At 37.4% G+C, this 11,423-nt stretch overlaps 1 pseudogene; it reads right to left on the minus strand.

Annotated features, from left to right (window-relative positions):
• Nucleotides 1–1,462: 1,462 nt before the first annotated feature.
• LOC114226459 (oxaloacetate tautomerase FAHD1, mitochondrial-like) lies at nt 1,463–2,049 on the minus strand (annotated as a pseudogene).
• Between the last annotated feature and the right edge of the window lie 9,374 nt (nt 2,050–11,423).

The following is an 11,423-nucleotide window of genomic DNA, read 5'->3' on the forward strand; positions in this document are numbered from 1 at the left end:
TATCCATTATTTTAAGTGAGATATATGTCTTCAACTCCTGTTGGTGAATTGTCTATTTCTTTCTTCAATCTGTCAGTTTTTGCTTCCTGCAGTTTGAGACTCTGTTGTTAGTCAGAACATAGGTGTTATATCTTTCCGATGAAACTTTCTCTTATTGTTACAGCATGTTTTTTACTATATATAATAACATTTTTTTTGTTTTAACGCTTATTTTATTTTAGTATAGTCACTCCAGCTTTCTGTTTGCGTAGTATAACTTTTCCCATCCTCTTACTTTCAACTATATGTGTCTTTGAATCTAAACTGTGCCTTGTAAATGGCAAATAGTTTTGTGGTGTTTTAAAAATCCATTCTACAAGGGCGCCTGGGTGGCTCAAATGGTTAAGCGTCTGCCTTCGGCTCAGGTCATGATCCCAGGGTCCTGGGATCGAGTCCTGCATTGGGCTCCCTGCTCCTTGGGAGGCTGCTTCTCCCTCTGCCTCTCTCTCTCTCTCTGTCTTTCATGAATAAATAAGTAAAATCTTAAAAAAAAATAAAAATCCATTCTACCATTCTCTGCTTTTAAATTGGTGTGTTGAATTCATTAAAATTTCCTGTAATTACTGACAATATTGGATTTATATCTCATTCTACTATTTATGTTCTATATGCCTTATTTCTTTTTTGTTTTTCTATTTTTCTATTGTTGCCTTCTTTTTGTATTAAATGAGTATTTTCGAGTGTACCATTTTTTTGTAATTAATTAATTAAATTCTATTTATTTATTTATTATAAAAAAGATAGCATATTTATTTGGAAAACAATTGTTTCAAAATTATTTACCAAATTCAGTATCTACAGGCCATGGTACAAATGAGTATAAATCATCATTAATTGTTCACTTATTAAATAAAATTTTAAATTAATTGATTATGTAGAATAGTGTTTTTCCACATTTCCGTGATGAGAACCAATTGGGAGTGCTGGAGATTATTTCTGCTAATTAATACAGTGGCCTTGTATGGGCCAGTCATGTGGAAATTTTATTTTTACAAATACCTTCAGATGATTATAATGATGAAGGAAATTTAGGAAATATGATTTTCAACCTCCTTTGCAGATTTTAAGTTTTGAATTACTGATCCCAGAATGACCCTCTGCAAAGTCTTATCCAGTACAGTTTTAGGAAAGGTAAGTAAGTTATGAACATTTGTTTTGATAAAGTCTCTTCTTTGGAAGCATCATAAAAACTTTAATTTGGTTGTTTCCTAAAAAACATTCATTCTTCTTTCCATTTCTGGCCCATCTTTTCTAGAACATATTTTCCTTGCAGGGTCCATCTTTCTTAAGTCGTAACAATCCAGTTGTCATATTTAAAAATTAGTTTCTTTGTAAAGAATTGTCATATTTAATAACCTTTGCTTGCTTCTGTCCAGCTCCCTTCTTTCCTGTCACTTAAGAAGTTAGGATGCTTTGTATAGACTCAATATTCTGGCCTTTCCACCTTTTAAGGATTTATCTTGTACTGATGACCCCATGTATGCCAGCCTGGATCTCATCGTTTTTTCTAATGGTTCCAACTCTCTTTGTCATCCCAGTCAAGATAATATCTCCTTCCAAGGTCATTATCTTAGAGACATAGCTGATAATGTGGGGAATGGAAAAGTTCCTCTTTGAGGATGAACACTGACAAGGTAGAAGGCCATGAAGCTCTTGGCCAGAGTCCAGGGCAGCCCCTTCTTGCACTTCTTCCCCTTCATGTCTTTGGTGGTCATGTCCAGGCACAGGGCATAGCCTGGCACATAGTCCATGGCTGAGGCCTCTGGGATGGTGTGACAGCACCTACCCATCACCATGCCCAGCTCCAGCTGTGGTGCAGTTTGCAGCTATGGGCTGGCATAAGGATGGCAAGCCCTTGGGGGCATAAGTGGTGGACCACTTCTGGAAGGGCACCTGCTTGCTCAGTACTGCACTCTGCATCTCCCTGGTATGATCCACCTAGTTCCTGTCCATGCACATGATGTTCTTCCCCAACTCCCAGAAGTAGGACAGCAGCCTGGAAGCTGTCATACCTGGGCAGGTTGACCCTGGAGTCATCTAGTGTACCATTTTATTATTTTATTTTATAGATTTATTTTATTTATTTGGTGAGAGAGAACATGTTCACAGAGGGAGGGGCAGAGGGAGGGGGAGGGAGAGAATCTCAAACAGACTCCCCACAGAGTGTATAGCCAACATGAGGCTCTATCACACTACCCTGAGATCATGACCTTAGATGAAATCAAGAATCAGGTGCTCAACCGAATGAACCACCCAGGCGCACCTAGTGTACCATTTTAAAACTATATTTTTGAGTTACTTTCTTAGTGGTTGCCCTGGTTAACTTCTTCACTTAAAACAATCTAGTTTTATTAAACTAATTTTATTTTGATATTATATTTAAAAAAACTTTGCTCTAATATACCTCCATTCCCTCTATCTTTCTTGTATGCTGTTATTATCATGCAAATTAAGCTTTTAAACAGCCATCAACACATCTTTTGCTTATTATTTAATGCTAATGTCTTTTTAAAAACATAGAAGGATGAAGTTACAAGTAAAAATTATTTTATACTTTTTTATTTGTCTATGTAGTCACCTTTACTAGTGCCCTTTATTTTTTCATATAGATTTGAGTTTTTGTCTACTTTCCTGTCCTTTCTGCCTGAAAGAGTATCTTTAGTAATTCTCATATATCTTCTAGGAACACTTTTTTATGTTCTGGTTTATCTGAAAATGACTTAATTTCTGTTTTATTTTAAAATATTTGAAACTATAAATTTCCTGTTAAGCACTGCTTTAGCTGTATCCTATATGTTTTGGTATGTTGTGTTTTCTATTTCATGTATCTCAAAGTATTTCCTAAATACCTTTGTGATTTCTTCTGAGGGCACTTGGTCATTTAGAAGTGTGTTGTTTAATTTCATTATGTAGGGCCTAACTGAAGCAGAGTAAAGCAGCATGGGTGCCATCCTTGTTCTGGACCTAGCACACATATTGATGTAGCTGGTCCCATTGAGTTGGCTGGAGGTCATGTGCCACTGTTAACACTAACTCAACTCTACTGCTCAGTTTTCTGAATCCCCTAAGCAGTTGTTACCACTTTTCAATCTTTTGTTTGTGCAGAAAATGCCTTTCTTCTTTTTTCTCAAATGTCAACTCACTTTGCATCTTTTTTTTTTCTTTTTTCTTTCCCTGGGGGAAAGAGGAGAGATAAAGGCATTTTCCTTCTGTTTGATGCAGTCTGCCTACTAGGAGACAGCTAAAACTTTGGACATGCCAGGGCTTAAGGAATTTCCAAGTCTCTGGAAATAGAGCTTTAGAGAATAAAAGTTGAAAGCACAACCAGAAATTATTTAAACTGGGGTATCACAGTAGTACCACCTCTTGGAAACTCCAAGAGGAGATTCAGACATATTGATTCTCCATTATATTCATCCTGTCATTCAACAACTCAAGAAATCCAAAGACTTCTTGATGTATGCATCGAGTCCAGGCTCCTTTACTAAGCTTTCAAGGCTAATAACTCTCCTTTTCTCATTGACTCCTATTTCCTAGTCTTTTGCAGATAAGATATTCCCAGAAGTATGATCATGATCACTGTTCCTACACTGGATTGGAATTCAGAAAATCTGGGTTATGATGTTCTGACACTGGTGTTGTCATCATAGGATATGGAATTGAGAAAACTGTGTTGAGTACACTTACTATACGTCAGAAACAGGTGCCTACCCTTTCCATGGATGCTTCATAATTAAGTGGTACAGCAACTCTTTGAGTAAAACATTGGGGTTTGTTTGTTTGTTTGTTTGTTTTTACTTAGAGATGAGGAAATTGACACCAAGAACAAAGAAGGATTTGGCTTTGGTCATTCAGGGATACTTTGGCAGAGAAAAGCTCTTTCTAATATAATATCCTTCCTCTCCTCTGAAAGAAAATAAAAGAGAAAGAATTGATGAACTATTTAAATTAATAAAGACCAAATGTAAATGAGCTTAAATTTCAGCAAGAGAAAATAAGTTTCACTTAAATAAGAACTTCCTGAGAGTAAGGGCTCTTGGACCTTGGAACCATCTGACAAGAGTCTTGTACTACCTCTTCCCTCAACAAATGAAAAAACCATCTAGAATCCCCACCTCCATTTAATAGCCTCCTCAAACCGTATTAGCCATTTGGTATACTTTTCCCTTAATTTTCAAGGAGTCAAGAGGAAGGACAAAATATCTTGAAGTGACTTCCCCCACAATAACTGTTTGGTTGCAGCAAGCACATGGGCCAAATGTTAGACTAGTGAAAGTGATAAAGTTACCCTTGAGCTGGGCTTAGAATGAGACACCTACATTTCTTGCATAGATTGTATTAAGCCACATGCAGTGGGATCTGGGGAGGCCAAAACAACAGGTAAAGAAGACATCATTTATAATAATTGTGTGTTTAGGTTTCCCCCCATATTTATTTCATATGTGGAATTTAAGAAACAAAACAAATGAACAAAGGAAAGGAAAAAGAGAGAGAGGCAAACCAAGAAACAGACTCTTAATTGCAGAGAACAAACTGATGGCTACCAGAGGGGAGGTGGATAGGGGGTTGGGTTAAATAGGTGATGGGGATTAAGGAATGCACTTGTTGTGATGAGCATGGGGGTTTTGTATGGAAGTGTTGAATCACTATATTGTACACCTATATTGTAGCTAACTGGAATTCAGATAAAAACTTGAAGAAAACACTAAAAAAACACACCACCACCACCACCAACAACAACAAAAACCCAAAAAGCATATGGAGCATAAAATTGGTGAATGAAATTCTTCAATTTTCATGATGACTATTTTGGAGATTTTTGTTTTGTTTTGTTTTGTTTTGTTAATAGAAAGTGTCAGATTATTTTTAATTTTTTTTTCTGGAGTATCTGTTTGCTAATGTCTTAGTCTGACTTTGGTCTACCTATGTGGTGACCTAGCACCAAACCTTGTTTCGATTTCACCCTCCTCAGACTTGAAAAATCTTTATCTTGCCCAATCTCCGGAGCACCAGTCTTATGACCATCTGGAGTAGAAGTTTTTAGCCTGCCCTCTTCTATCCTAAAAAGGATGTCTCCCAGTTCTATGAGAAATTTCTTCTTTTAGGCACCCTTTGATGGAGTTACCTTCAATGTCTCCAATATGTTTCGAATGGATTTTCTGAAACACTTTAGCTTTGGCCAATGGAAAATATTTTCCAAGTAAGTAAACAGTCCCAGAGAAGAGAAGCAATTTAACTAAAGTACTCTGTTAATGGTTGCACTCAAATCCTGGCCTTGTCTCTCTACCCTAAACTCCTCTTTGGAGACTCCATGTTTCAGAATATTTTTCACTGGGTTTAGATAAGAAAAAATATAAAAACATAAGGGCTTAATTGGCTGTTTTAAATTGACTTTTTTTCTACCTATATGTGTTCTTGGTTCATGTCTTTAATTAATAGAGATTACTATTCCTTTTCTTTTTTTTAAGATTTGATTTAGGGGTGCTTGGGTGGCTCAGTCGTTAAGCACCTTCTTTTGGCTCAGGTCATGATCCCAGGGTTCTCGGATTGAGCCCCTCATTGGGCTCCCTACTCCGCGGGAAGCCTGCTTCTCCCTCTCTCGTTCCCCCTACTTGTGTTCCCTCTCTCGCTGTGTCTCTCTCTGTCAAATAAATAAATAAAATCTTTAAAAATGATTTTATTTATTTATTTGAGAGCAAGATAGATAGAGAGAGAGAGAGAGAGAGAGAGAGCACACATGAGTGAAGGGAGGGAGAGGGTGGGTAAAGAATCTCAAGCAGACTCAGCACTGAGAGTAGAGCCTGACACGGGGCATGATCCCACAGCCCTGATATCAAGGCCTGAGCTGAAACCAAGAGTCTGACACTTGACCAACTGAGCCACCCAGGTGCCCTGACTATTCAGTTTCTTAAAGAGGATTCTAGTTGTTGATGTCCTAGCCTTAAAGGAATAGGAGATAATTGTTTCTAACAATGCCTGAACTTCAAGCTGTCAGATTGAGTCTTCTCTAGCAAAGTTCATAAACCATGGGACTCAGAGATGAGGTATTATTGATATTTTAAAATGTGCATTCTGTTCAGACCTTTTACTTTTTTATTCAAATATAATTAACATACAGTGTTATATTAGTTTAGGGTGCACAATATAATGATTCAACAATGCTATACATTCTCAGTGCTTATCATGATAAGTGCACGCCCTAATCTTCATCACCTATTTCACCCATTCCCCCACCCGCCTCCTCTCTGGAAACCACCAATTTGTTCTCTAAGAGTCTGTCAGAGAAAGACAAATACCATATGATTTCACTCATATGTAGAATTTAAGAAACAAATCAAATTATCATAAGTTTTAAAAAAGAGAGGCAAACCAAGAAACAGACTCAACTATAAAGAACAAACTGATTTTTACCAAAAGGGGGTTGGTGGGGGGGGTCGATTAAATAGATGATGGGGATTTAAGAGTGCACCTGTGATGAGGACTGGGCATTGTATGGAAGTGGTTAAATCACTAAATTGTACACCTGAAACTAATATTACACTGTATGTTAACTAACTGGAATTTAAATAAAAACTTTAAAAAAAGAGTTTATTTTTTTGTTTGCTTTTTTTTCTTTGTTCATTTGTTCTGTTTCTTAAATTCTACACATGAGTAAAATCACATGGTATCTGTTTTTCTCTGAGTGACTTATTTCACTTAACATTATACCCTCTAGATCCAGCTAGGTTGTTGCACTTATTTGTATTTTGATCTAAAGTGCTGGCTGGAGCTTATACTATTTTCATGGTAGAACCAGAACAAATAATTTCCTTCTTTCTCTTCTCACTAGTAGCTTATTCCAAAGAGTTACTCTGCTTCCATCTATTTCGCAGGCCTTGCCACCTAATAAGGTCACATTAACTTACTGTGTGACTTTGGGTGAGTCCTTCCACATCTCTGAGTTCCAGTTTCTGTATCTGTAAAATTGAGACAATGAACAGTGGTGTGTACTCTTTCAGATGAAATAATTGGTGAGAATGTTCTTTGGAAACTGAAAAAAAACATGCCACATATGGAAGAGGTTGACATCTATGCTCAAGGCACAGAAAGATGAGATTCTTTCCAGGAAGTGGATTTTCTTCAGAAAACTTTCCTCAGCTTCCACCTGCTCTCCCCATGAGAAGCTTTGGGCTGAGTCTTAGCTGTTCTCAGAAGGAAACCCACCTGACCCTAGTTCTTAACATATGTGGTAAAAATCATCTATGTTTGGTCCTCAGAAACTCGTGACTTCCTACCTGGCTCAAGCCCCCAGCTTTAGCCCAGCCCAAAAGTGAATAAGTTTAAGTAGATGAGTGACCAAGGAACTGTGGTGATTTTATGGTTGGATACTGAGGCTAGAGAAAAAAGAAAGACTGACTTCCTCTGACCTGGCAAAAGAGAAAGAAAATAGAAAGGGCTCCATGGAAGTACTGAGTGTGCAAGCCTTTGAAGATAGCCATCTTCTGAGTGAAGATAAAAAAATAAAAACAGAATAAGGAGGTAAAAATAAGGTCCAGGGACAGAGGAGGCTCCCTTTTGGATATTAAGGGAAAGGACAGAGATAAATGGGGGATGAGACCTAGAACAAGGGCATGATTGAAAAAGACTGAGCAGGTTTTATGACTTCCATAGGAATGTGATGTGATGGCTTAATATGGCAATGTGGCTGGCACCTGTCTGCCGAGAAAAGAGGAAGAAACATTCCCTTGAGAAATAGTTGGAAAAGTAAGGTTTTTTTTAACCTGGAGACAAGAAAATAGAGGGTTTGGCCAGGGAAGACAGAGTAGACAGAGTAGACAAATAGATGTAAAAACAAGTTTTTCCAAAGTCAGAGCTAGCACCCATGGTGGGAGCTACACACAGAGGTGGATTTCAACTCAAAATAAGAATTTTCTGACAATCAGAGTTATCTAGACATAGAATGGACTTCTCAAAAAATAATGAGTTTACAGTTACTGGAAATGAACACCCAGAAGCTAGAAGGCATTTAGGCAAATATTCTCAAAAGGAGATTGGGACCTACAAAGAGTTGGGCAAGAGGAGAATGGTATTTACTTTTAAGCCTGAGATGAATATATATGATTCTAGGAGAAAATCAGTCTGAAACAATGAGTTCTTAGCTAAATAGACAGAACTACATTATGACCTCTGTCCAGATCACTTTTCCTATATTTTTTTTCTCTTAGAAAATGTGGTTTCCTGTCAACATATCTCCTACAAAGATAGTTGAAAAAACTTTGATTTTTGTATTCTTAATATTCCCCTAAAATAATTCATACCTTAAAGATCCCTCTGGAGAACTTAGCCTTAAGGAAAAGTATTTCAGGAAATCCCAAAATTTTGCAAGTGCAACTGTAGGTTGCTGCCACTGAGCAAGTTATTCTGTGACTGGAGGCATCCTCCTGTACCCCAGAGGAGAGAATGCCTGGCTATGAGCCAGCCCTCATTCTCCTGCAGTAATTGGCATGAGACATAGAGAGTGGGTTGCCCCTGATTTATCAGAAAATCCCCAGAACAAAAAGGTCATTTACATTCTTGTTCAGGATACTCTTGGTGGCTCTTAAAAGAGACTTGGCAGTAGGTGGAACGTACAATGCCAAATACTCCTGAAAACCAGGGGAAATCTTTCTGCCATTCTCTTCCTTTCTTTTAGCCCATGGGCCCTTGCCATAAATAAGCAGGCAGAAAGTGGGAGCCTTTGTAAATAAAGCCAAACTTAAGTGAAAAAAATCAAAAGGCTACAGTCAGCTTCTTTCTTCAAGGTAATGGATGGTCACTATGGAAGATGGAAGATTGCCATGACAACATGCTGAAAGACAAAATATGACAGTAGGGGTTACATGTAAAGCTACTTCCTGACTCCCACAATGGAGATTGGGAAGAAGTAAAATGGGAAAATTCCTGAAGGATGAGGAGAATTTCTCAGATAAAAGAGGTTACACTGGGTAGCAAGCTACAAACAGGACTCAGTGCTCACATCCTGGATATGGTACTCACATTGCACACAAAGCATCAGTACCTCCTCTTATATACAGAGTATAAATATTGCATTACATGGATGTGGCTTTTTCTAAGGAACAGAATGTACACCTCCAATTACCTCTTTATCTCTATGGGGCTTCTAAGAAGAGATATGGTAGTGACTAAGCCTGAAACACATTTTTCTGCCTATAGGCAAGTGATAAGATCAAGGAACAGGGCAAAATAATTCCAAATATTCCCATCCACAATTTTCTTATGTTTCCCTAGCAGAAATAGGAATAGGTCATAAGTCAAATGAAAAAACAAAACAAAACAAAACAAAACTATAGTTTCTCTTATTTGATCCCTTGTAAAAGAATATTTTTTTCAGAAATATTACCTAGTTCTTCAAAATATTTAAGATGGAAGAATCTACACTTGCCTTTAAATCATTCTGTAGCAGAACTAAACTATTTCATCTTAATGTTTACTACCAATCACTGGCTTACTATGACTATGAAAAAATAATGTAGAGAGATTTCAAAATTAACCCAGAGAGGAAGAATATTCTTTTTTTTTTTATTAAAACAAGTGCTCTGTATTTATTTTTTTTCTATTTTGTTTCATTATTACTTTTTTAAATATGTTAATTCAACCAACATATAGTACATCATTAGTTTTTTTATTATGTTATGTCACCATACAGTACATAATTAGTTTTTGATATGGTGTTCGAGTTATTAGTTGTGTATAACATCCAGTGCTCATCACAACACATGACCTCCTTAATACCCATCACCCAGCTACCTCATTCCCTCACCCTCCTCCCTTCTGTAACCTTCAGTTTGTTTCCTGGAGTCCAGAGTCTCTCATGGTTTGTCTCCCTCTCTGATTTCTTCCCATTAAGTTTTCCCTCCCTTCCCCTATGGTCCTCCACACTATTCCCTATGTTCCACATATGAGTAAAACCATATGATAATTGTCTTTCTCTGCTTGACTTATTTCACTTAGCATAATCCCCTCCAGTTCTAACCATGTTGATGCAAATGGTAGGTATTCATCCTTTCTGATGGCTGAGTAATATCCCATTTTACATATAAACCACATCTTCTTTATCCATTCTTCTGTTGAAAGACATCTTGGCTGCTTTCACAGTTTGGCTATTGTGGACAATGCTGCTATGAACATTGGGGTGCAGGTGCCCCTTCTTTTCACTATGTCTGTATCTTTGGTGTAAATACCTTGTAGTGCTATTACTAGGTCGTAGGAGAGCTCTATTTTTTACTTTTTGAGGAACCTCCATACTCTTTTCTGGAGTGGCTATACCAGCTTGGATTCCCAACAACAGTGTAGGAGGGTTCCCTTTCCTCCACATCCTCGCCAACATTTGTTATTTCCTGTGCTGTTAATTTTAGCCATTCTGACTGGTGTAAGGTAGTATCTCATTTGGTTTGATTTGTATTTCCCTGCTGGCTAGTGATGATGAACATTTTTTTCCTTTGTCTGTTGACCATTTGTATGTCCTCTTTGGAGAAGTGTCTGTTCACATCTTCTGCCCATTTCTTGACTTGATAATTTGTTTTTTGGGTGTTGAGTTTGATAACTTCTTTATAGCTCTGGATACCAGCCCTTTATCCGTAATGTCATTTGCAAATATCTCCTCCCATTCCATGGGGTGACTCTTAGTTTTATTGACTGTTTGCTTTGTAGAAGTTTTTATCTTGAAGAAGTCCCAATAATTCATTTTTGTTTTAGTTTCTCTTACCTTTAGAGATGTGTCTTGAAAGAAGTTGCTGCGGCCAATATGAAAGAGGTTATTGCTTATGTCTCCTCTAGGATGTTGATGGATTCCTGTCTCACATTGAGATCTTTCATCTACTTTGAGTTTATCTCTGTGTATGGTGCAAGGGAATGGTCCAGTTTCATTCTTCTATATGTAGCTGTCCAGTTTTCCCAGCACCAGTTATTGAAGAGACTGTCTTTTTTCCATTGGATATTCTTTCCTGATTTGTCAAAGATTAGTTGACCATAAAGTTGAAGGTCCATTTCTGGGTTTTCTATTCTGTTCCATTGATATATATGCCTGTTTTTGTGCCAATACCATGTTGTCTTGATGATCACAACTTTGTAATAGAGCTTGAAGTCAGGAATTGTGATGCCTTCAGCTCCTGTTTTCTTTTTCAACAATCCCCTGGTGATTCAGGGTCTTTTCTGGTTCCATACAAATTTTAGGATTGTTTGTTACAGCCCTGTGAAAAATGTCAGTGCTATTTTGAAAGGGATTGCATTGAAAGTGTAAATTGTTCTTGGCAGCATAGACATTGTAACAATGTTTATTCTTCCAATCCATGAACATGGACTGTTTTTCCAACTCTTTGTGTCTTCCTCCATTGCTTTCATAAGTG

This window comes from Eumetopias jubatus, unplaced genomic scaffold (genome assembly GCF_037043125.1).
Source record: "Eumetopias jubatus isolate StellerSeaLion01/CBP00866 unplaced genomic scaffold, mEumJub1_p1.0 scaffold_11, whole genome shotgun sequence".
NCBI lineage: Eukaryota > Metazoa > Chordata > Mammalia > Carnivora > Otariidae > Eumetopias > Eumetopias jubatus.